This window comes from Triplophysa rosa, linkage group LG12 (assembly GCF_024868665.1).
Source record: "Triplophysa rosa linkage group LG12, Trosa_1v2, whole genome shotgun sequence".
In the NCBI taxonomy this organism is placed as follows: Eukaryota; Metazoa; Chordata; class Actinopteri; order Cypriniformes; family Nemacheilidae; genus Triplophysa; species Triplophysa rosa.
Genome location: NC_079901.1, coordinates 13,362,455 through 13,368,454, shown reverse-complemented (window position 1 = coordinate 13,368,454; position 6,000 = coordinate 13,362,455). Strand labels below are relative to the sequence as shown.

At 40.7% G+C, this 6,000-nt stretch overlaps 1 protein-coding gene across 3 annotated transcripts in view; it reads left to right on the top strand.

The window, feature by feature from the left end:
* Positions 1-1,077: 1,077 nt before the first annotated feature.
* Positions 1,078-6,000, top strand: part of b3gat1a (beta-1,3-glucuronyltransferase 1 (glucuronosyltransferase P) a) — a 71,833-nt gene continuing 66,910 nt past the window's right edge. For 2 of the 3 annotated variants that reach the window (XM_057348149.1, XM_057348148.1), the window contains exon 1: positions 1,078-1,594. The gene's annotated coding sequence lies outside the window, so the exon portion shown is untranslated. The remainder of the gene's footprint in view (positions 1,595-6,000) is intronic. The other variant, XM_057348150.1, reaches the window with a different exon arrangement.

Genomic DNA, 6,000 nt, shown 5'->3' with positions numbered 1-6,000 from the left:
TTGCCGTTTTGTCAAAAAAGAAACTGAATTCAGGCATTTTGAGTTTACAGTATGAAATAGGGGTGAAATACATTATGAAAATACCTGCATTGACAATAACAATGATATAACAATGTTTCATGTTACCAAAACACATTATAATATTGTAAATAATTCAAAAACATTTTGCCCAAAGAGCTTAAGGGCGTGTTCATACTTGTAGTTCGGTTCGTTTGGTTCTTTTGGTCCGGACCAAAAAAAAATAGTTCTGGTTCGCTTAGCATTCACACTTGCATTTTAAAAGCGAAAACCGCAAGCACATATCTAATAAACACTCCTTTTACATGAACAAATCACTTGATTTTCGGGTCGTATATTGTTATCACTTCCTGGTTTTGGTTCGGTTCGATGCCTTTGGTCCGTGTTGCGTTCATATTTCAATCGAACCTCGCCAGTGTTCATTTGAAAGCGGACCGAGACTCATCTTTTCAGCGGTCTCGGTCCGCTTGTTTGGTGCGCACCAGGGTTCGGGTGGCAGCGTTCACACTTACACAAATAAACCGCACTAACAGAGCAATCGCACCAGAGTTCGTTTTAATCGAACCAAACATGTGTGAACACGCTCTAAGAAATGGTTACAAACTCTCTCTCTCTCTCCGTCTTTCTAAACTCTTATTTTGAGTATGCTTAATTGGCCAGAAAATAAATAAATAATAAATAAAACGAAATAATAGCATTATTTATTTATTAAAAACATTTTGTGAATTCTTTTGGTCACAATAGTCATGTTTTGAAAGTATAAAATCGTGACAGCCCTAGTAAAACACTAAAGACTTGTCATTATCAGACCAGCTAAAGTCAGCTGCATCAATACTGCACTAATGAGGACATAAAGGATGCTGATACTGCTGGTCCACTTTCTCTATTTTATCTATATTGACTAAAAATTTTGAAGAAAAAAGCACAACAATATTTACATACAAACACAACAGCATTAATACCCACTCAATCCCTCCCCACCAAACCTCGCTTCCCCTGTCCCCCACCCCTCTCTCTCACCCTCCTTCTCTCACAGCCCACCCTGCTCTCAGCCATAATGGTATTTGCCATTAGTGAGCACATCTTAAGCGAGGGGGGTCTCTGCGAAGAGGCTACGCTAGAGCCACATAAACACATTCACAGATGTATCTCCATGCGTTCTGACAGCCGGACTCAGCCACAGCCGTGACACTGAACGTAGAGGAAGAAATCAAGGGTCGGACGGAGAGCGACCACCAAGCAAATAACCACACCATTACTGCGGGGTCTTGCCAACATCCCTCTCCCTCGGATCGTGGGCTTGAGTGGACAGGAGAGAGAAGAAAGGGGGGTAAATCTACCGGCTCGATCGTCCTCCAGGCTTTTAATTACGGTCCATGTTTCCACTCTGATCCTAAAGCTCAATCCAGAAGCTACAGCACAAACAGAAAAAGAAACACGCGACTTGATTGAAAACAAAGAGCAGCAGAGGAGATAAAGAAATAAAGAGAGACAAAGAGTAAAAGAAGGAACAGGGATTTTTTTGATGAATGAAGCATCAGTCAGCATGTGGTGGAAATAGCTGCAGCTACATAAGGTAAGACAAACATTCTTTTTCTGAATTAGACAGAACAATGCAAAAAGGGGTACAAATTTGGGGCGACGAGCATTTAGTCATTGCAAGCTGAGACTGCTGTGTTCTCTCTCGCGTGGAAGATTAAGACACGGTTGTGTGGATGAGCCCTGGAGAACAAGCCATGCATATGTTAGGACGTACATGTAGATGAGGTTTTGACAGTGACCTGCGGCTAGCCTGAAGAAAGGAATCACTCGGCTGAGCTGAGCTCAGAAAGCTCCATGGTGTCGGCTAGGGAGATTCAGTCCAGCTGGGAACCTGGGCAACAGTCGTGTTTGTGTATACTACATCCCTGAGTCAATGCACAGTACGCATCCGTTCTGGGTCTGTTGGATCTCCTGGCAGTATGTAGCAAAACTTAAAGGACATTTTTTATAAAATTTTATGAAACTCACTAGTTTTGGCACCTGATAGGGCGAGACATTTAGTCTGGGTTAGTTATCCCTGCAATTGAGATAACAAATGATTGTATTCGATATGGCTGTTACTATACAAGATAAGTGTCATTTTTTTAAATAAATGACATATGTGCACTGCAATAAGCTAAGAGCTGTCATAACAAAAGAATTTACGGAAGCTAACACTGCAACGCTTCACTACTTAGGTTATGTAGGATCGCTAGTCCTAATCTCCACATCTGTATTAGCGTTGAGTCATTAAAGGCTTAAAACCACCTGACCCAGTGACACCACACAATGTAAACAAGCAGTGTTTAAACAAATGTGAGTTTGATGTGATGCTAATTAGAGCAGGAATGTGTCAGTTCCATCAACACTCCATCCACTCTCATTTATTGTGTGAAACACAACTCAGCCAGCTGCTAAAGCAATAACAACCATTTCCAAATAAATCATTACATAAGAGCAAGAACGGCGCTGCTCCATGGCAAGACTATAAAACCATTAGTATAGACGTGTTGTGATGTCATCAGAAAATGCTTCTCTATGGGACTTCAATTCCTCTGGGAAAATGTCCCACATCAATGAATTGGTAAACAAACAGATTGGGCAGAACTATAACTGGGAGGTTTTGGGTTTTGAATGACGTCAATAATGATTTCAGAGGTTGTGAGGAAAGTTTTTATAGAAAAGAAGTAAACAGATGAGACAGTGAAGGGATAAGCCACTGAAAGGAGGTGAAAAACAGGGGAGTTAAAAAACATCCAAAAAATGTCAAGGGGTAGTTCACCTAAAACTGAATATTTGTTTATTTTTGACCCTCGTGTCATGCAGAACACAAAAGCAGATATTTAGAAGAATGTTGATATTAAATAACGCTAGCCAACATTGACTTCCATTGTATGGAAAAAAAACTCTAAATATCTTCTTTTGTGTTCCACAGAAGCAGAAGTCATATAGGTCTTAAATGACTCGAGACAAATAAATGGTGACTTTTTTAGGTGAACTATCCCTTTAACATGAACAAATTCCTTTAATAACAACGTCGACCAAATAACAACTCTTTAAAATATTGTGCATATTCAATAAAACTACGAACGTGCAATAAGAAAGAACATAGGGTCAATGCTAAGTTCATGTCTAAGTTCATGAATTTCCAAAAACGTTGCAATGGGTACAAAATATTACCCTCACACTGGATATTACAGTATATTTTCAGTAAAAGCAGTGGAAGGTGCCTCTCCCAAACATTTTTAGCCTCTTCTTTGCTTTAAGTTGTGAGCACATAGCACTGATGGCTTGTATTTCACCTTCAACAATATCAAAGACTCACCACAGTATTCATTCTATATATGCAGTTCAGTAAGCTATGAAATCCCTGAATGACTTGCCATAACGTACTGTAGGATAACTTATGTGATCACATCGTGCCTGAGAGGACTAAAGGTACAAAAGAGAAGAATACAAGCCAACAATATCAGTCAGCCCCTCAGATAAATCAGTGAAGTTGCAGGGATTTTGGGTTCAGCAGATTTCTGAGATGTTTTGAAGTCCCGTGGGTAAAATTCACAGTGCTTCTGCTCAAAACAGTTCTGATGTTGGCATTTGAAAGGATGTTAAGAAAGGGCTGCTTGCTGCAGGCTCTCTCGCCCTCCCTTGCTTACACACTCTCACTCTCTCACTCATATGCGAACAATTTGTGAAGTCGACAAACTCTGATTCAAACTGCAACTGCTGTGTCCCATTTCGCTCTTTTTTTCCCCCACAGAAAACCCACATAAAAAACCCTGTTTTCATATGTGTCACAAAGGCTATTAGTTTGCTGGTGGCGTTTCGGCTCTCTAAAGACTGTAAAGCGATTCACAACGCCATCTGAATCTCCATGCCATGAATATTAACCAGCACAATTGTTCCCTGAGTGACGCTACCACGGATGCATTATTCATTCATCCCCATGCTGTCACACCGCTATGGCAAGATCAACTCTCTGCACCAGCTCGCGCTGGCCAGAGCGGAGCACCAGCACCCATCGCTCCTTCTCAATGGCCGCCTAATGAACAGCTGAGAAACAGAATAAGAGAGAAGGAAGAAGGGAAAAGCAGGAGGACAGATTGCCAGGCCTCAGGCTGGGCTGTTATTCTGCCTTCTTGAATTCAGCACCGCGGGGCTTTGAGCTTGTGTTTGGCTGCCATCTCTGGCCCACTTTAGTTGTGCAGTCATAGACACACACACACAAACACACTCTCATTACAGAACCATATCACCCCCAGGGACAGCAGCTGTTACCCCCGGAAGAGCTCGGCTTATAGTGGCAAAAGGGTTGAGAAGCTAAAGCGAGGGTGCCAGCCCATATTTCCTCAGCAGGGTCTCACGCGGGCGCACCGTTCGTGTGCCAAACGACTCTCTCCATTCATATATGCCTTACGTTTCTCTTAATGATGTCTGGCAGTGGTACAATTACTGTATAATCCTATTACACCAATTTCTGATTTGTGTGCTTGTGACGTGTGAGTGTTTAAAAATGTTTGGCTAAACTTATTTGTTGTGGACAGTTTCACACCATGAAAATGAGTTGAATGTGCTACTGCTAAGTGTTCTGTAAACTCGTTTCAAACACCTTGAGACAAATTCATTAAACAGTCCTGCAAAACATCACCACATGATGTTTCAGTGTATAAACTGGTGTTTTATTCTCGAACCACAAAGCAGCTTAACCAGGTGCAAAATGTGCGGAAATGTGCCTATAGTGAGTATTTAAATTAAGTAATTATCGTATTTAACACAATCAGCCTCTGTTCTATGTACAAAAAAAAGGTTCATAATTTTGCACCATTTGCCCTGCCTCCACCTTTAATGTTGCCCTATTACTGCCTGTGGAAACTGTATGAAATTCATTTAGTGAACTGGGCCCTAAAACAACACAGAGTTTGCAAATAAGTAGGCAAAAACGTAATTTAAACCCAGTATAATAATTAAGACATGCATGCTAGACCAATCCAACAGAATGTCTTGCAGTTAACTAACAGTTAATATAGAAGCAACGTTAGTGTTCAAAGCCTATAGTAAAGGATAATCCTAGCATGCCAAGTGTTCTTTTTATTAAATATTTATGTTGGAATTTACACACACACACAACAATTGTCGCGTAGCAGGCTGGCTTCAAACTTCCAACACTAAAAACATTTCTCGAAAAACACATTAAACCTAAAATCAACAATTAGGCCTACTCTTCACATCCAGGCCCATGCAAAGCAAAAGTATGATAATTTACTCACCTTCATGTCTTTTGGAACCATTTTCAGAAAACAGCACCGATGACAGCAAAACAAGATCAAGCGTATTTAGGTGTTGATTTTAAACCAGCGATTCACTAAACGGAACCGGTTCATATGAGTCATTGGTTCGTTTCTAAAAGAGTCGTTCTGAAGCATCAGATTACGGGGTCGCGCTGCGTATCACGTGATTTGTCTTCTAACAATAATGCAGGTAATGTTAACGCTGGCAAAAGTATTTTATTACGGTGTTAGTCGGTTTTACTTCATTTTACCTAACGAGTCGCCGTACAAGTAAGTTGCTTGCTCACTGCTGCAGCAAGAAAAATGCGATTGATCACAACGTTGAAGTGCTTTAACACATGGGGCGAATGAGATTGAATACGCGTCTCCACCATCCACCTCGACAGCGTTGCGTTTGTACAGTAGGCTACATGAAAACGTTTTCTCATCTTGGCTCAGACGTAAGTATTTGAATTCTGTTTAATCAGCGAATTCTGTAACCTGTTTAATTGCCATAAAAACCATGGTTACCACAAATTAGCCATCGTTTTGCCACAGTAACCATAGTTTAACCATGCTATTTGAAGTAAATCTCTCATAGAAATGGCAAACACTCAAAATAACATGGCTACTATACATTTTACTGTAATGAAAACCACAGGTACAGTACCTAACCCTAGTTATTTATTGCCGA